Here is a 21,378-nt window from a genome sequence, read left to right on the forward strand (position 1 = left end):
TGTTGTTAATTTTAGCTATTCTGAATGTTGTGAGGTGATAATCTCATTGTACTTTTTACTTCTCTTAGACATCCATATGTCCTCTTCAGAAAAAGGTATATGTCCATTTTTTATTATGTTCAGTTAGCTAACATATATCATTAGTTTCAGATGTAGTGTTCAATGATTCTTCAGTTGCTTATAACACCAGTGTTCATCACAACACATGCCTTCCTTAATACCCATCACCTGGTTACCCCATTGCCCCAACCCCTCCCATCTGTGATCCTCAGTTTGTTTCTGAGTCCAGAATCTCTCATAATTTGTCTCTGGCTTTGATTTCTTCCCATTCAAGTTTCCCTATCTTCCCCTATGGTTCTCTGTGCTATTCCTTATATTCCACATGAGTGAAACCTTATGATAATTACATTTCTCTGCTTGACTTATTTCACTTAGCACAATCCCCTCCAATTCCATCCATGTCAGTGCAAATGTTTGGTGTTCTCCTTTCTGATGGCTGAAAAATATTTCATTGCATGTATGAAACAGATTTCTTTATCCATTCATGTGTTGAGGGCATCTCAGCTCATTCCACATTTTGGCTATTGTGAACATTGCTGCTACAAACATAGGGGTGCATGTATCGCTTCTTTTCACTAGATCTGTATCTTTGTGGTATATACCCAGTAGTGCAATTGCTGGGTCATAGGAAAGCTCTATTTTTTTAAAAAATATATATATTTTATTTATTTATTTGAGAGAGAATGAGAGAGAGAGAACATGAGTGGGGAGGGTCAAAGGGAGAAACAGACTCCCCACTGAGCAGGGAGCTCAATGCAGGACTCAATCCCAGAACTTCAGGGTATGACCTGAGCCGAAGGCAGTTGCCCAACTGACTGAGCCACCAAGATGCCCAGGGTTGTTCTATTTTTTTTTAACATCCTGAGGAACCTCCATACTGTTTCCAGAGTGGATGTACCAGCTTGCATTCCCAGCAACAGTGTAAGAGGGTCCCCCTTCTCCATATCCTTGCCAACATTTGTTGTTTCTTGTCTTGATAATTTTTGTCATTCTAACTGGCACAAGGTGGTATCTCAATGTTGTTTTGATTTGTATTTCCCTCATGGCCAGTGATGATGAACATTTTTTCATGTCTGTTAGACATTTTTGTGTCTTCTTTGGAGAAGTGTATGTTCATGTCTTCTGGCCATTTCTTGACTGCAATATTTGTTTTTTGGGTGTTGAGTTTGATAAGCTCTTTATAGACCATGGATACCAGCCCTTTATCTATCACATCATTTGAAAATATTTTCTCCCATTCCATGGGTTGCCTCTTAGTTTTACTGACTATTTCCTTTGCTGTGCAGAAACTTTTTATCTTGATGAAGTCTCAATAGTCCAGTTTTGCATTTATTTCCCTTGCCTTTGGAGATGTGTCTCAAAAGAAGTTGCTGTGGCCAATGGCAAAGAAGTTACTGCCTATGTTCTCCCCTAGGATTTTGATGGATTCCTGTCACACATTGATGTATTTCATCCATTTTGATTTGATCTTTGTGTATGGTGTAAGAGAATGGTCCAGCTTCATTTTTCTGCATGTGGCTGTCCAATTCTTCTGTATATAGCTGTCCAAATTTCCCAGCATCATTTATTGAAAAGATTTTTTTCCATTGGATATTCTTTCCTGTTTTGTCAAGATTAGTTGGACATAGTGTTGAGGGTCCATTTTTGGGTTCTCTATTCTGGTCCATTGATCTATGTGTCTGTTTTTGTGCCAGTACTATACTATCTTGATGATCAAAGCTTTATAATTTAACTTGAATTCAGGCATTGTGATGCTCCCATCTTTGTTTTCTAACTGGATTATTTGTTTTCTGGGTGTTGAATTTGGTAAGTTCTTTATAGATTTTGGATTAAACCCATCATTTAACTGGATTATTTGTTTCTTTGGGTGTTGAGTTTGATAAGCTCTTTTTTTTTAATTTCTTTATTTATTTTAGAGATAAAGAGAGGTCAGGGAGAGGGGCAGAGGGAGAAGGAGAGAAAAACTTAAGCAGACTTTGTAGTGAATGCAAACCAGACATGGCACTGGATCTCATGACCCTGAGATCATGGCTTCAGCCAAAACCAGGAGTTGGGTGCTTAACTGACTGCATCACCCAGGCACCCCGAGTTTTTTAATTTCTTTGTGGATTTTAGATACTGACCTTTTATCAGATATGTCATTTTCATATATCTTCTCTCATTCTGAAGGTTGCCTTTTAGTTTAGTTGATCGCTTCCTTCCTGTGCAGAAGCATTTTATCTTGATGAGGTCCCAATAGTTTATTTTTGTTTTGTTTTCCTTGTCTCAGAAGACATATCTAATAATAATTTTCTGTGGCCAATGTCAAGAAGGTTACTTCCTGTGTTCCTTTCTAGGATTTTGATGGTATCCTGTATCACATTTTGGTGTTTTACACATTTTAAATTTATTTTTCTGTATGGTGTAAGAAAGTGATCTATTTTCATTCTTTGGCATGTTGCTGTCCAGTTTCCCCAACACCATTTGTGAAAGACTTTGTTTTTTTGCACTGGCTATCCTTTCCTACTTTGTCGAAGATTAGTTGACCATGTGTTTGTGGGTTCATTTCTGGGTTTTCTATTCTGTTCCATTGAACTATGTGTCTGGTTTTTGTTGTTGTTGTTGTTGTTGTTGTTGTTGTTGTTGTTTTTATTGTTGTTTGTTTGTTTGTTTGTTTGTTTTTGTGCCAGTGCCATACTGTCTTGATCACTTCAGCTTTGTAATATAACTTGAACTCTGGAATTGTGATGTCTACTGCTTTGCTTTTCTTTTTCAGGATGCTTTGGATACTCAGGGTTTTCTGTGGTTCCATACAAATATTGGAATCGATTGTTCTAGCTCTGTGAAAAATGGTTGTGGTTTTTTCATAGGGATTACATTAAATGTGTAGATTACATTGGGCAGTATAGAGATTTTAAAAATATTTGTTCTTCCATGATTTTAAAAATATGTGTTCTTCCAGTCCATGAGCATGGATTTTTCCTTCCATTACTTCATGTCATCTTCAATTACTTTCATCAATGTTGTATAGTTTTTAGAATACAGACTTTTTTTAACCTCTTAAGTGAGGTTTATTCCTAAGTATCCTATGTTTTTTGGTGCAATTGTAAATGACTATGATGCCTTGATTTTTTCTTACTTCTCCTTCATTATTGGTTTATAGATTTCTGTGTATTGATTTTGTATCTCATGACTTCACTGAATTTGTCTGTCAGTTCTAGCAATTTTTCAGTGGAGTCCTTTAGGTTTTCCATGCAGAGTATCCTGTCATCTGCAAATAGAGAACGTCTGACTTATTTCTTGCCATTTTGGATTTTCTTTTATTTTTTCTTTTCTTTTTCCTTTCTTTTTCTTCTCTTTTCTTTTCTTTTCTTTTCTTTTCTTTTCTTTTCTTTTCTTTTCTTTTCTTTCTTTTTCTTTCCTTTCCTTTCCTTTCCTTTCTTTTTTTTTTCTTTCAGCCTGACTGCCGAGGCTAGGACATGTACTATGTTAAACAGTACTATGTTAAATAATATTGGAGAAAGTAGACATCCTTGTCTTTTTCCTGAGCTTAGAGCAAAAGCTCTCAGTTTTTGCCTATTGGGTTGACATTAGCTGTGTATTTTTCATATATGGCTTTTATGATGTTCAGGTATGTTCCTACTAGCCCTACTTTGTTGAGGGCTTTTATCACGAGTGGAGGTTTTACTTTCTCAAATGCTTTTACTGATCTATTTAAAGGATCACATGATTCTTACTTCTTTTCTTTTATTAATGTGTTATATCAGGTAGATTGCTTTGCAAATATTAAACCACACTTGTAGCCCAGGAGTAATCCCACTTGATCTTTGTGAATGATTCCTTTAATGTAGTGTTAGTTTCAATTTGCACTGATCTTGTTGAAAAATGAGCTACTGTATGACCCAGCCATTGCACTACTGGGTATTTACCCCAAAGATACAGACGTAGTGAAGAGAAGGGCCATATGCACCCCAATGTTCATAGCAGCATTGTCCACAATAGCTAAATCGTGGAAGGAGCCGAGATGCCCTTCAACAGATGACTGGATTAAGAAGCTGTGGTCCATATATACAATGGAATATTACTCAGCTATCAGAAAGAACAAGTTCTCAACATTTGCTGTAACATGGATGGCACCGGAGGAGATAATGCTAAGTGAAATAAGTCATGGAAGGAACCGAGATGCCCTTCAACACCTGCCCTCCTTAATACCCATCACCCAGTTTCCCCATTGTCAAATCCCACTCCCATCTGTGACCCTCAGTTTGTTTCTCTGAGTCCAGAGTCTCTCATGGTTGGTCTCCCTCTCTGATTCCCCCATTATATTTCACTCACTCCCGCTATGGTACTCCGTGCTATTCTTTATGTTCCACATATGAGTGAAACCATATGATAATTATCTTTCTCTGATTGACTTATTTCACACAACATAATCCCCTCCAGTTCCATCCATGTCAATGCAAATGGCAGGTAGTAATTCTTTCTGATGGCTGAGTAATATTCTATTGTATATAGGCACCACATCTTCCTTATCCATTCATCTGTTGAAGGGCATCTCAGCTCCTTCCACAGTTTGGCTATTGTGGACATTGCTGCTATGAACATTGGGGTGCATGTGTCCCTTCTTTTCACTACATCTGTATCTATGGGTAAATACCTACTAGTACAATTGCTGGGTTGTAGGATAGATAGATCTATTTTGAACTTTTTGAGGAACCTCCATACAGTTTTCCAGACTGGCTGTATCAGCCTGCATTGCCGCCAAGAGTCTAAGAAGGTTCTCCTTTCTCCACATGCTCACCAACATTTGTTGTTTCTTGTCTTGTTAATTTTTGCCATTATAACTGGTGCAAGGTGGTATCTCATTGTGGTTTTGATTTGAATTTTCCTGATGGTTATTCATGTTGTGCATTTTTTCATGTGTCTGTTAGCCATTTGTATGTCTTCTTTGGAGAAGTGTCTATTCATTTTTTCTGTCCATTTTTTGACTGGATTGTTTCTTTTTTGGGTGTTGAACTTGATAAGCTCTTTATAGATCTTGGATACCAGCCCATTATTTCTCACATCATTTGCAAGTATTTTCTCCCATTCTGTGGTTTGCCTCTTAGTTTTGTTGACAGTTTGTTTTGTTGTGCAGAAGCTTTTTATGTTCATGAAGTCCCAATAGTCCAGTTTTGGTTTTGTTTCCCTTGCCTTTGGAGACGTGTCTTGAAAGAATTTGCTGTCTCCAATGTCAAAGAAGTTACTGCCTATGTTCTCCTACAGGATTTTGATGGATTCCTGTCTCACATTGAGGTCTTTCATCCATTTTGAGTTTATCTTTGTGTATGGTGTAATAGAATGGTCTGGCTTCATTCTTCTGCATGTGGTTGTCCAAATTTCCCAGCAGCTTTTATTGAAGGGACTGTCTTTTTTCCATTGGATATTTATTGCTGAGTAGTCAAAGTTTAGTAGACCATAGAGTTAAGCGTCCATTTCTGGGTTTTCTATTTTTTTCTTTGACCTATGTGTCTGTTTTTGTGCCTATACCATGCTGTCTTGTTGGTCACAACTTTGTAATATACTTTGAAGTCAAATAATATGATGCCCCTAGATTTATTTCTTTTTTTTTTAAAAGATTTTATTTATTTATTTGACAGAGATAGAGACAGCCAGCAAGAGAGGGAACAAGCAGGGGGAGTGGAAGAGGAAGAAGCAGGCTCCTAGCGGAGGAGCCTGATGTGGGGCTCGATCCCAGAACGCTGGGATCACGCCCTGAGCCGAAGGCAGGCGCTTAACCGCTGTGCCACCCAGGCGCCCCCCTAGATTTATTTCTTTTTCAACTACTTCAATGGCAATCTGAGGTCTTTTCTGGTTCCATATGAATTTTAGAATTGTTTTATTCCAGCTCTGTGGAAAATGTTGATGTTATTTTGATAGGGATGGCATTGAAAGTATAAATTGCTCTGGGCAGCATAAACATTTTCACAACGTTTATTCTTCCAATCCATGAGCATGGAATGCTTTTCCATTTCTTTGTGTCTTCCTCAATTTCTTTCATAAGTGGTCTGTAGTTTCTAGAGTATGGATTTTTTACTTCACTGGTTAGGTTGATTCTTACCTATCTAATGTTTTTTTTTTTTTTGGTTCTATTGTGAATGGAATTGATTCCTTAATTTCTATTCCGACAGTTACATTGTCAGTGTATACAGAAACAACTGATTTCTCTGCATTTGTTTTGTATCCTGCCACATTATTGAATTGCTGTATGATTTCTAGTAATTTGGGGATGGAGTCTCTTGGATTTTCCACATAAAGTATCATGTCATTTGTGAAAAGAGAGTCTGACTTCTTCATTGACAATTTGAATGTGTTTTATTTCTTTTGCTTGTCTGATTGCTCAGGCTAGGACTTCTAGTACTATGTTGAACAATAGTGGTGACAGTGGGCATGCTGTATTTTTCCTGATCTTAAGGGGAAAGCTCTCATTTTTTCCCATTGAGAATGATATTCTCTACAGCCTTTCTGTAGATGGCTTTTATGATATTGAGGTATGTTCCCTCCTTTCCTACATTGTGGAGAGTTTTAATCAGGAAAGGATGCTGTATTTTGTCAAATGCTTTTTCTATATCTTTTCAGAGGATCATACGGTTCTTGTTCTTTCTTTCATTAATGTGATCTATCATGTTGTTTGATTTGCAAAATGTTGAACCACCCTTGCATCCCAGATATAAACCCCACCTGGTCGTGGTGAATAATCCTTTTAATGTACTGTGGATCCTATTGGCTAGGATTTGTTTAGTATGCTAGCATCCATGTTCTTCAGGGATAATGGTCTTTAATTCTCCTTTTGGAAGGGGTCTTTGCCTGGTTTCAGGATCAAGATAATCCTGGCCTCATAGAATGAATTTGGAAGTTTTCCTTGTGTTTATATATTTTTTTGAAACAACTTCAGTAGGATAGGTATGATTTCTTCTTTTAATGTTTTGGATAATTCCCCTCAGAAACTATCTGGCCATGGACTCTTGTTTTTTGGGAGGATTTTGATTACTGCTTCAACTTCGTTAGGGGTTATTGTTCTATTCAGATTATCTATTTCTTCCTGTGTATGTCTTGTTAGTTTATAAGTTTTCAGGAAGACATCCATTTCTTCCAGGTTGCTTAATTTTTTAGCATATACTGGCTGAATGCATTTTCTAATAATTGTTTCTATTTCCCTTGGCGTTTGTCATGATCTCTTCCCTTTCATTCATGACTTTATTGATTTGCAATACCTTTTCTTTTGGATAAGTCTGGACAGAGGTTTATCAATCTTATTAATTCTTTCAAAGAATCACCTATTTTTGTCGATCCATTCTAGTTTTTCTGGTTTCTACTTCATTGTTTTCTGCCATAATCTCTATTATTTGTCTTCTCCTGCTTGATTTATGTTTTACTTGCTGTTCTTTCTCCAACTCTTTCAGGTGTAAGGTTAGCTTGTGCATTTGGGATGTTTCTAATATTTTGAGAGAGGCTTAGATGACTATGTATTTCCCCCTTAGGACTGCCTTGGCACTATTGCATAGGTTTTGAACAAATGTTTTTCCATTCTTATTAATTTCCACGAATGGTTAAATTTTTTCTTTAATTTTCTGTTTCACCCAATCAGTCTTTAACAGGATGCTCTTTAACTTCCAAGTGTTTCAGTTCCTTCCAAATTTCTTCTTGTGATTGAGTTTCAGTTTATATCATTGTCATCTGAAAACATGAAGGGAATAATCTCAATATTTTAGTATTGGTAGAGAACTGATATGTGACCCAGTATTTTGTCTATTCTGGAGAAAGTTCTGTGTGCACTCAAGAAGAATGAATATTTCATTGTTTTAGGGAGGAATGTTATGGATATGGACCAAATTCCATCTGGTCTAATGTGTCATTCAAAGAACTTGTTTTTTTGTTGATCTTCTGCTTAGATGATCTGTACATTGCTGACAGTGGAGTGTTGAGGTCTCCTACTATTAATGTATTATTATCAATATTATTCTTTATTTTGGGTAACAGTTGCTTTATGTAGTTGGCTGCTCCCTTGTGGGGGGCATAGATATTTACAATTATTAGATTTTCTTGTTGATAGACCCTTTAAGTATGATATAGTGTCCCTCTACATCTCTTACTACAGTCTTTGGTTTAAAATCTAATTTGTCTGATATGAGAATTGCTACCCCAGCTTTCTGTTGAGGTCCATTAGCATGATAAATTCTTCTCCATCCCCTCAGTTTCAATCTGGAGGTGTCTTTAGGTTCAAAATGAGTCTCTTGTAGACAGCATATGGATGGGTCCTGTCTTTGTATCCAATCTGCAACCCTGCAGCATTTCATGGGAGCATTTAGGCTGTTCACATTGAGACTAACTATTGAAAGATATGAATTTACTGTTGTCATATTGCCTGCAAAGTCCCTTTTTCTATATATTTTCTTTGTAAAATTCTGGTCTATTTTACTCTAGGGGACTTTCTTTTTTATAGAATCCCCCTTAATATTTCTTACAGGGCTGGCTTGGTGGTCACGTATTCTTTCAGTTTCTGCTGATCCTGGAAGCTCTTTTTCTCTCTATCCATTCTGAATGATAGCTTTGCCAATTAATGTATTCTTGGGTGCATGTACTTCTCCTTTAGTACTCTAAATATGTCTTGCCAGCCCTTTCTGGCTTGCCACGTCTTTGTGCACAGGTCTGATATTCTGATGTTCCTCCCTCTGTATAAAAGAAATCTTTTCCCCCTAGCTGCTCTCAGGATAGTTTCCTTGCCTCTAAGATTTGCTCGTTTTACCATTATATGCTGGGGTGTTGGTCTATTTTTATTGATCTTGGGAGGGGTTCTCTCTGCCTCTTGAACATGGGTGCTTGTTTCCTTCTCCATATTAGGGAAAGTCTCAGGTATGACATGTTCCAATATACCTCTAGTCCTCTCTCTCTCCACCCACTCAGGGATCCCAATAATTCTGGCATTGGAATGTTTCATGCCATCATTGATCTCTCTAAATCTGTTCTCATGGGCTTCTAGCTTCCTATCCCTATCCTCCTCAGCTTCCTTCCTTTCTATCAGCTTATCTTCTAGAACACTATTTTGTTCTTCTGTCTCATTTAACCTGGCTGTAAGAATATCTAGTTTAGACTACATATCATTCATAGCATTTTTAAGTTTGGCCTGATTAGATCTTGTTTCACCCTTTAGAGATTCTATATTGTTGCTAATACTTTTCTCAAGCTTAGCTATTTACTTCATAAATGCTACCCTGAAGTCTATCTGTGACTTCTTGCTTATATCCATATCCATTATGTCTTCTGCAAAGGCCATTGTCTCTGGTTCTTTTCTTCATTAGGAATTCCTCGTCCTAGTGATTCTGTTGAGGGATGGTCGAGGGAATGTACAGAGTCCAAAATATATCAACAAGGACCCAAGCAAGATGCACCCTAAGTAAATCTGGAGAGGTCGGAAGCCACCACTGAAAGAAACAAGTCAAAATGAAGCAAAAGAATAGAATTTATAAAATCCAAACATTTAAAATAAATAGTTTTTTTTTAAAGGTGCTGGGGTGAAGGGGTCTATAATCTCAGTGTGGACAAAGTAGTGAATTTCAGTTTTTCCTGGGTGTATTTTGTTCTGTTTGTTAGAGGAAACTACTTCCCAGAATTTAAAGGAAAGTAAATCTTGTATACATATAAAGGCCATATTGAATAGGTAAAAAAGAACCACAATGAAGCATATATCCAATAAAAAAATAGGTGTGAAATAGTTCAAGCTATAAAGCTACTATGAAATATAGGTTGATATTATAACATCTAGTTGAAATGAAAAAAAAAGATAAAAAGAAAAAAAAAGAAGAAGCATTAGAGAAAGAATAAAAAGAAAAAGAGAGTTGTATCTGAAAAAACAAACAAGCCCTGACACAATGCCTGGAGCTCTATATACTAGTTTCCCCTGGTGTTGTGATTTTACAGTCTTATGGGGACCATAGGGTTGCCATCCTCTTGTTCTTCCAACCTGTCTTCTGGGGTAGGGGCCTGCTGTGCTGTTTCTTAGGCAACCCTGGTTGGGCGGAGTTGCCCTGCCCCTGTCAGGGTGATGGGCTCCTTGGGAACCAGTTTTTTGAACTTTTGTTCTCTGGAGGCTTTCTGCACCTCTTCTGAGGTTCAGAGCAAAAATGACTGCACCAAAACCTCTGGCCCAAAGCAGATAAATTGCAGTCTTCTTTTTTCACTAAACCCTCCAGGACAGTCTCCATTTCTGTTTGCACCACTGAAAACTGCAGGCTTCCTAGGTGCCCACCCACAGTGACTCTCTCACAGGTTGTACCAGGGGCCCGAGCATGTCCCAGCACTTTGCACTTCAAAACTGGGAGTGGCCTTGGGCCATAAGTGCACCTGGAGCTCCTGGACCCTGTATGGGTGCTGCTCCAAAGCCCTTTCCCAGGTGCTACTACTCTGTGAGTTTTTGCCCAGTCCCCAGTGCAGGATGCTTTTGCACACTGGTGTTATCTCACATCCCAGGAGCTGCCTTATGGGGGCTCCTGCTCCCTCCTGTTTATCTTCCAATATTCCCAGCAGATTCACTATTCTGCCCTTCCTACTTTGCAACAGGCAGCACTTTTCTGCTTGTAGAGATCCAGATATATATTCTTACATCTCAGGTTGATTTCGTGGGTATTCAGAATGGTTTGATAGATATCCAACTAGATTCAGGGGCCTGGTTGAAAGGGGGTCAGTCCTCTACTCCTCCACCATCTTGCCTCCTGTGAAATCTCAAGTCACCCATTGGCTGATATAAGAGTCAGAAATAAAATCAATTATTCTCCAAAATTTGTAGATTACAGCATTAGCTTTCTTCTCTCCTCATGGCATCCCTGACCACCTTCTGCATTTTTCCAGGATCCTGTCTTCAGTTTCCAGAGCAGGGGGATTTCATCCTGGTCATCCAGACACAATAGAAGAGCCCTTAAAAGAATTAATAAAATTGATAAAGCCCTATCCAGACTTTTCAAAAAGAAAAGAGAAAGACATCAAATAAATAAAATCATAAATGAAAGAGGAGAGCTCACAACCAACACTGAAGGAATACAAATAATAATAAGAGAATATTATGAGCAATTATGTGCCAACACATTAGGCAATATGGAAGAAATGGATAAATTACTAAAAACATATAAACTACCAAGACTGAAAGAGGAAGAAATAGAAAACCTAAGCAGATAAATAACCAGTAAAGAAATTGAAGCACTGATAAAAGTCTCCCAAAAAATAAGAGCCCAGGACCCAATGCCTTCTAAAGGGAATTTTATCAACCCTTTAAAAAACAGGGGCACTTGGGTGCTTCAGTCAGTTCAGTGTCTGTCTTTGGCTCAGGTCATGATCCCAGGCTCCTGGGATTGGGTCCCACATTGGGATCCCAGGGAGCCTGCTTTTCCCTCTTCTGCCTTTCTCTCTCTCATGAATAAATAAAACAAAATCTTAAAAAAAATAATACCTATTCTTTTTTTGTTTGTTTGTTTTGTAAATTTCTTTTGACACAATCTTGACATTCTTAAAAAACAGACCATTCTAGGATGGATGTGGAAGAGAGAGGAAGTGACCTGAGAACAGACATTTTAACTGAAAGGAAAAAAAAAAAGCTTAAGAATGTAGAGAAAGTACTAAAGTCCTAGCCTTTGTGGAGAATGAGGAAAGAAAATTACATTCAGGTTTTCTTACTAGAATTAACTCTGCCTATAGGAGATTCAAAATCTCCATTTTATTCTAGCCCTTAAGTACGAAGTTTATTTGAAAATAACTAAATAATAATCAAAGCCCACTATTAATGTTGTAATGTTTATCTCATTTCCTAAGAACAGACTTGAGTCAGATGGCAATACTATTAAAAACATTTTTTTTAACTTAGCCCTGGGTTTAAAAACAAAATAAAACAAACAAAACAAAACAAAACAAAACAAAACCATGTATAAGTAGTTGTTACTTCTGCAGAAGGACTATTCTATACCTGGGTTTCCCTGACAATAAGTAAGACCCTGCCTCCCATTAGTCAGACCCAACCCAATCCCCACAGCAATCTCATCCCTCCCTTCTTGGGAGTCGAATCCAAATTCCTGGCTTCTGTTCAGCCATTGTCAAAGGCTCTGTGGCCTAGGGCAAGTGGCTTTCCTTTTCTGAGAGCAATGTTCTTCCTCTGTAAAATGAGATGACTGGGCAGGATGGGCCTAGGGTCCTTCCTTGAAGGATCCAGTATTGTCCATGACATGTCTTGGTGGAACAAAATCACATCTAGAAACTTGCTGATGGTTCCAACAGAAGAACAAAATAAGGCCATGGGGTTCAAACGACTCACCAAAATATCAATGTTTCACCCACCTGGGAAATACAGGTTATAAAAAGAATAAGAAAAGCCAGAATATTTCCAATTTCCTCATGGGCAACCTAAAACAAATGTAAGAAACACAAAAGGAATATTCAGGTGAATGGAAACACTAGGACATGAAGCTCCTCACACCTCATTTGCTCTGGTATGGTTGATAACACAAAATCCCTGGCTGGGGGAGACAAAAGTCTCTGTTTATTTACCAGAACAAGGGTCAGCATGCAACTGTTTTCAACAGCCTGGACACCCCAAGTGCCCTCATATCCCTGTGCATCTGTGCTAAGCCCCCAAGCTGGATTGCCCCCAAACACCACTACCACTCAAAATCCTATTCATCTGTCAGTACTCAGCTTTCCCTAACTCTGCCCACGCCCAGGAACTGCCTACCTCCTTAGTGATATCACCACACTCTACTTTACCATCTTGTTGGCCAGGCACCTTTTCTAGTGTGTACATATATGTGGCCAGTATATGGGTGTGAATAATCATAAAAAATAAGAGTGGGAGCCACAGGACACGTTGGCTAAAGACAGGATGTGGTGACAGGTGGTCACTGCTACCACTCCACACAGGTCAACCTACATTAGTCCCCTGAGACTCAGCCTCAGCTGTGCTTTGGACTTGGGCTACCACAGTCATGGCTGTGAGCGTTATGGCTCTATTTTTAAAAGTAGTATCTCTCTGCTTATGCCCACAATGATTCTGTACTTTTTATAAGTGTTTTAAATACTTGAAAACAGCTTGCTTCTCAGAGTCCACAGTCTCTCATGCTTCATTCCCCCTTCTTATTATCCCCCCTTTCTTTATCCCTTTCTTCCCCTACCGATCTTCCTAGTTCTTATGTTCCATAGATGAGAGAAATCATATAATAATTGTCCTTCTCTGCTTGACTCATTTCACTCAGCTTTATCTCCTCCAGTGCCGTCCATGTTGCAGCAAATGTTGAGAACTTGTTCTTTTTGATAGCTGAGTAATATTCCATCGTACATATGGAAAACAACTTCTTAATCCAGTCATCTGTTCAAGGGCATCTCGGTTCCTTCCATGATTTAGCTATTGTGGACAATGCTGCTATGGACATTGGGGTGCATATGGCCCTTCTCTTCACTACGTCTAATACCTATTCTTCTGAAACTGTCCCTTCCCAGAAAAAGGAATAGAAGGAAAATTCCCAAATGCATTCTTTAAGCCCAGCATTACCTTAATCTCAAGCAAATAAAAAGGAAATTTAATAATTTAATAATTTCCCAATAAAAAGGAAAATTACAGACCAAGCGAATATTTGTACCACCATATTAGCTAATAGGTTCCATCAGCACATTAAAAGGATTATTCACCCTGACCAAGTGGGATTTATTCCTGGACTGCAGGGGTGGTTCAACATCCACAAATCATTCAACAACACATTAATAAAAGAATGGTTAAGAACCAGATAATCCTCTCAATTATCGGTAGGCGGTTTCTGGGGGTGGGCAGAGTTAGGGAAAGCTGAGTACTGACAGATGAATAGGATTTTGAGCGGTAGTGGTGTTTGGGGGCAATCCAGCTTGGGGGCTTAGCACAGGTGCACAGGGACATGAGGGGACTTGGGGTGTCCAGGCTGTTGAAAACAGTTGCATGCACACAAACACACAAAAAAAGAAAGACAAACTACAGCATCCTCTCTTGATAAAAACCCTCCCCAATGCAGGGGTAGAGGAAAAATACATCAACATCATGATAGCCATTTGTGAAAGACCCACAGTTGATATCCTCAATGGGGAAAACTTCAGAGCTTTTCCCCTAAGGTCAAGAACATGACAGGGATATCCCCATCTCCACTATTGTTCAACATAATATTGGAAGTCCTAGCTTCATCAATCAGACAAAAAAAGAAATAAAACACATCCAAATTAGCAAAGATTTCAAACATTCATTATTTTCAGATGACATGATACTCTATGTAACAAACCCATAGACACAACCAAAAAATTACTGGAACTGATACCAGAATTCCTCAAATTTGAAGGATATAAAATTAATACACAGAAGTCTGTTGCATTTCTATACACTAGAAATGAAGCAACAGAAAGATAAATCAAATAATTGATTACATTTACAATTGAACCAAAAACCATAAGATATCTAGGAATAAGCCTAACCAAAGAGTTAGGATCTGTTCTCTAAAAACTAGAGAATACCTATGAAAGAAATTGAGGAAAACACAAAAAATGGAAAAACATTCTATGCTCATGGATTCTAAGAAAAAAATGTTTTTAAAATGTCTATGCTACCCAAAGCAATTTACATATTTATTGCAAAGTCTATCAAAATACCATCAGCAGTTTTCATAGAGCTGGAACAAACTATCTTAAAATTCATATGGAAACAGAAAAGACCCTGAATCGCCAAAGGAATGTTGAAAATTAAAACCAAAGTGGGTGGCATCACAATTCCAACTTCAAGCTGTAATTCAAAGCTGTAATCATCAAGAAAGTATGATACTGGCAGAGAAACAGATGCATAGATTAATGAAGCAGAATGAAAAACCCAGAAATTGACCGACAACTGTATGGTCAAGTAATCTTCCACAAAGAAGGAAAATATACCCAAAGGTAAAAAGGCTGTCTCTTCAACAAATGGTATTGGGAATGCTAGACATATCATGAAGAAGAATGATACTGGACCACTCTCGTACACAATACACAAAAATAAATTCAAAATGGATGATGATACTAAAAGTAAGACAAAAACCATCACAGTCCTAGAGGAGAAAACAGGCAATAAACGTTTTGATCTCTGCCATAGAACCTATTCCTAGACATATCATTGGAGGCAAAGGAAACAAAAGCAATAATGAATTATTGGGACTTAATCAAGATAAAATCCTCTGCACAGCAAAGGAAACAGTCAACAGAACTAAAATGGAGCCTACAGAATGGGAGAAGATATTTGCAAATGACATATCTGATAAAGCTTGAGTATCAAAAATGTACAAAGAACTTAGCAAACTCAACATCCAAAAAACAAATAACCCAGTTAAGAAATGGGCAGAAGACATTAATAGACACTTTTACAAAGAAGACATCCAGATGGCTAACAGACACATGAAAAGATGATCAACATCACTCATCATCAGGGAAATACAAATCAAAACCACAATCATATAGCTTCTCACACCTGTCATGATGGCTAAAATTAACAATTGAAGAAACAATAAGTATTGTTTCTTCTCTCACAATAAGTGTGAGGATGCAGTGAGAGGAGAACCTTTTGCACTGTTGTTGGGAATGCAAACTGGTGCAGCCTTTCTGGAGAACAATACGGAGGTTCATTGAAAATTTGAAAATAAAACTAACCTATGTCCCAGCAATTGCACTATTAGGTATTTACCCAAAGTATACAATAATACAGATTCAAAGTGGCACATGCACCCTGATATCTCCTAACAAACAAGAGTCAAGGGCCCAATGCCTTCTAAAGGGAATTGTATCAACAATAGCCAAACTATGCATAGAGCTCAAGTGCAAGTGCCTATCAACTGATGAATGGATATAGAAGGAATGATATATGATATATATATATATATATATATATATATATATATATATATAGAATATATAGAATATATAGAATATATTATAGATATATATATATATAGAATATATTATAGATATATATATAGAAGGAATGGTATATGATATATATATATATAAATATATATATATATATATATATATATATATATATTAGCAAAATAAATCAGTCAGAGAAAGATATCACATGATTTCACTCATATTTGGAATTTAAGAAACAGAACAGATGAACATATGGGGAGGAAAAAAAATAAGTGAGAGAGAGGGAATAAAACCATAAGTCTCTTAAGGACAGAGAGCAAACTGCATGTTCATCGATGGAGGTGGATAGGGGATGGGCTAAATGGGGGAATGCGTATTAAGGTGGGCACTTATTTTATGATGAGCACTGAGTGTTGCCTGTAAGTGATGAATGACTAAATTCTACTCCTGAAAACAATATTACCATATATGTTCACAATCTAGAATCTAAATAAATAGTTGAAAAATAAAAAAAAGAGTTACAGATGTCAAATAATTATATGCAGATATTCAATGTTATTACATTCTTATATGCCATTAGACAATTCTAATGTTATTATATGTCATTAGACAATTCCCAATAAACGAACATGAGATCACACTAACACTTCCTAAAATGGTGGAAGTCTAAATAGGGAAAGCACGAAATACCTGCAGAGATGTGGAGCAACTGGAACTCTCATGTGTTTCTGGAAGGAATATAAAATGACACAGCCACTTTGGAAGATAGTTTCACAGTTTATACAAAACTAAACCTACTCTTTTTTTGCAATACAGCATCACATTCTTTGGTATTTACCCATATGAGTTGAAAACCTTGTCTACAGAAAAAAAAAACTGCACACAGATATTAAAATAGCTTTATTCATGGGGCGCCTGAGTGGTGCAGTCGTTAAGCATCTGCCTTCGGCTCAGGGCGTGATCCCGGCGTTCCGCTGGGAGCCTGCTTCTTCCTCTTCCACTCCCCTGCGGTGTTCCCTCTCTCACTGGCTGTCTCTCTGTCACATAAATTTAAAAAATAGCTTTATTCGTAATTGCCCAAATTTGGAAATAGCTATGATGTTTTTCAGTAGGCAAATAGAAAATAAACTCTAGTACCTCGTACAATGAAAAATTATTTAGCACTATAAAGAAATGACTTATCAAGTCATGAAAAGATATGGAAAAAAACTAAATGAATATTAGTAAGTGAAAGAAGTCAATGTGAAAAAGCTATATTCTAAATGATTCACACTACAAGATATCCTGGAAAGAAGAAACAAATCTATAAAGAGGGCACAAAGATAAATTTTTGTGGTGGAATGGGGGGTTTCATAGTTGAATAGGAAGAACATAGTGGATGTTTAGGGCAGTGAGGCTATTCTGTATACTATAATGGTGGCTATACATCATGATGCATTTGCCAATCCCAAAAAGGAAACTATGAACTTTGGTGACCATAATGTGTCATGGTAGGTTTATGCATTATAACAAACGTACCACTCGAGGCAGGATGTGGACAGTGGAAAATTGTTACGTGTGTGTAGAGGCAGAGTTATATCAGAACTCCCTGTATCCTCTGTTTGATATTGTTAAATCCAAAACCTTCTGCAAAAAATAGTCTATTTTTTTTAAAGTGTTGGTTAAAAAACAGTCAGCCATGCTATATCTCTTTGGGGGATGGGGTTGTGATCAGGATAAGAAGGGAAATTTTGTTTATAGTTTTTTAAGGGGGTCATACAAGGGTATTTAATTTTGATATTCATTGAACTCTGAATTCTGTGTGTATTACTTCAGCAAAATGTTATTTAATAAAATAGTCTAGTAGGGGCACCTGTGTGGCTCAGTCATTAAGCCTTTGGCTTGGGTCATGATCCCAGTGTCCTGCGATTGAGCCCCACATTGGGCTCCCTGTTCAGTGGGGAGTCTACTTCTCCCTCTCCCTCTGTGCGCTCTCTCTCTCAAATGCATAAAATCTTTAAAAAAACATTAAAACATGAAAAGCTCCAGTAAAGTAATAAATTGGTTGGAGTTGATTTACTCAAGTTTGTCATAAAGGGGAACATATCCAGGAAGTACAAATACAGCTGCTATGGACTTCTATGGAGAGTGTTTTTGAGAAGATATGTCCAGAGAACACCTCCAGAAATATGACAGCTCTGAGCTATGTATCTGAGCCTCTGGACCCCCTGAAGACCAGCCTATTTTTATCCCCAGACTGACTTCAATTTGATAGAAAGGATTGAATGGGGATCAACCACCCTGGTTGCCCTCCTGCTCCCTTCTCTTTCATCTTCCCTTAGTTTTATTCAGTTGAAAGGGCAGAATTCTTTCTGCAGGTACTAAGGTCATGAGTAATCTAATTCCCAGGGTGGAGCAGATTTAATGGTCAACAAAGAAATGTGTGTTGTCACTGCATAAAATAAAGAAAAATAAACTATCTGAATGTGAAATTAGTTTATCAGAGATAATTCAAAGCACAGAAACCTCTATTTTTAAACAAGGGGTAAATTGGAAATGACTTAATTCAGACTTACTCCTTTACTATAGATTTTGACCCCCTTGTGGTACCAGACTTCTCCTTCCCTGTATAGACCCACTGGAAAAGTTCACCTGAGAACATGGGGATTGTGAGGAGAGTGTGAAGGCAGACAGAACTTTCTTACCACAAGAGGAATCTGTTTCTCACATTCTCTGATGCTGCAGTTATATCACTTGACTGGAAGTTTCCATGAGATTGCCTGGGTCAGCCATTTTCTGCAGTTAATATCTACCATATAGAAACTGATGAATATTATCTAGGAAAAGATTTTGATATCCACTCTTTTCTATCTAGACTATAAAACAAACAAACAAAACAAAACAAACAAATAAAAAACAAAACAAAACAAAAACAACAATAAAAAAAACTCTGTAAACTAAAGTTCATGTTTTTGTCACAGAATTGTTGAGGAAGAAAAGCCCGTCAATGGGAGAAATCCTATCAATTTTTAGGGCCAGTAAAATTTATAGATCATAGAAGGTACTGGATTAATGTTTCACTGAATTACTTATCTGGACCAAATCCTTCACTTTACAGGTGAGGAATCCGAGACCTACTTGTATTTATAGAACAATGAGCATCATGCTGACAGAGCAGAGATGGAGACCCTGAACACCTGACTCCCCGTCTTGCGCTCTACTGTTCTGCTACTGTATCAGTCCCAGACAAGCTAGTCCTTATTTTAAAAAGCTTTGTTGATAGTATTTATGTTGAACAATGACCTATTAAGGAAAACTCCCTTCCATGATCTACATGAATATTTCCTCAAATGCTTTGATATTATCCTAATCTCCCATCCTTCTCATCCAAATGCACCTTCTGTGGACTCATATACTTCAAAGTCCTAATTAGGTTACTCAGGCTGACAGGTAGGAAACAGGTAAATTCCTACACAAAACTCAGCCTGGGGGGTATGGCTTATCCGTGTTGATCATTGCCAAACAAAAAAGATATCATTTATTTCAATTTACCAATATGGCTACACAATTCATTAGTAACCAAAATTTATTACATACTTTGGAATACGAACAGGAATAAGGAGTGATCTTTTTTCAATTTAAATTCAATTAGAAAACATAGTATATCATTGGTTTCAGATGCAGTATTCAACAATTCATCAATTCTGTATAACACCCAGTGCTCATCACATCACCTGCCTCCTGAATGCCCATCACCCAGTTACCCAATCCCCCACCCATTTCCCCTTAATTTTGTTTCCCATAGGTAAGAATCTCTCATAATTTGTCTCTCTCTCTGATTTCTTCCCATTGAGTTTTCCCTCCTTTCTGTTACAGTCCTCTGGAATGTTTCTTATATTCCACATATGAGTGAAACCATAAGATAACTGTCTTTCTCTGATTGACTTATTTCACTTAGCATAAATACACGCAGGTCCAGCCATCCCAATATAAATGGTGGGTATTCATCCTTTCTGATGGATGAGTAATATGCCATTGTGTATATACAAAAATATAACACATCTTTATACATTCATTTGTCAAAGGACATCTCAGCTCCTTCAACAGTTTGGCTACTGTGGTCATTGTTGCTATGAACTCTGGGGTGCAGGTGTCCCTTCTTATCATCACATCTTTGTGGTTAAGTATCTTTGGGGTAAATACCCAATAGTGCAATTTCTGGTTCATAGGGTAGCTCTATTTTTAATTTCCTGAGGAAAGTCCACACTGTTTTCCAGAGTGGCTGTACCAGCTTGCATCCCCACCAATAGTGTAAGAGTGTTCCCTTTTCTCCATGTCTTCCCCATATTTGTTGTTTCATTCCTTGTTAATTATAGCCATTCTGCTGCTGTAAGTTGGTATCTCATTGTGGTTTTGATTAGAATTTCCCTGATGGCTAATGATGTTGAACATTTGTTCATCTGTTTGTTGACCATTTGTATGTCTTCTTTGGGGAAATGACGGTTCATGTCTTCTAACCATTTCTTGATGGGATTATCTGCTTTTTTGGGTGCTGAGTTTGATAAGCTCATTATAGATTGTGGATACCAGCCCTTTATCTGTTATGTCATTTGCAAATATCTTCTCCCATTTCATAGGTTGCTTTTCACTTTCGTTGACTGTTCCCTTTGCTTTGCAAAGGTTTTTATCTTGATGAAATCCCAATAGTTCATTTTTGCTTTTATTTCCCTTGCCTTTAGAGATGTGACTTGCAAGAAGCTGCTGTGACCAAGATTAAAGTGGTTACTGCTGTGATCTCCTCTAGGATTTTGTTGGATTCTTGTCTCACATTTAAGTCTTTCTCCATTTGGGGTTTATCTTTTTGTATGGTATAAGAGAATGGTCCAGTTTCATTCTTCTGCATGTGGCTGTCCAATTTTCCCAGCACTATTTATTGAAGAGATTGTCTTTTTTCCATTGGATATTCTTTTCTTCTTTGCCGAAGATTAGTTTAACATAGAGTTGAAGATCCATTTCTGGGCCCTCTATTCTGTTCCTTTGACCTATGTGTCTTTTTTTGTGCAAAACCATGCTGTCTTGATGATCACAACTTTGTAATACAGCTTGAATCAGGGATTGTGATGCTGCCAGCTTTGGTTTCCTTTTTCAACATAACCCTGGTGATTTGGGTTCTTTTCTGGTTCCACACAAAGTTTAGGATTGTTTGTTCCAGCTCTTTGAAAAATGTCAGTGATATTTTGATAGGGATTGCACTGAAAGTGTAGATTGCTCTGGGCAGCATAGATGTTTTAACAATGTTTATTCTTCCAATCTATGAGTGTGGAATGTTTTTCCATCTCCTTGTGTCTTCTTCAATTTCTTTCATAATTGTTCTGCAGTTTCTAGAGTGTAGATTTTTTACCTCTTTTGTTAAGTTTCTTCCTAGGTATCTTATGGTTT

Source organism: Ursus americanus, chromosome 5 (assembly GCF_024610735.1).
Source record: "Ursus americanus isolate L20-20 chromosome 5, mUrsAme1.1.p, whole genome shotgun sequence".
Taxonomy (NCBI): Eukaryota; Metazoa; Chordata; class Mammalia; order Carnivora; family Ursidae; genus Ursus; species Ursus americanus.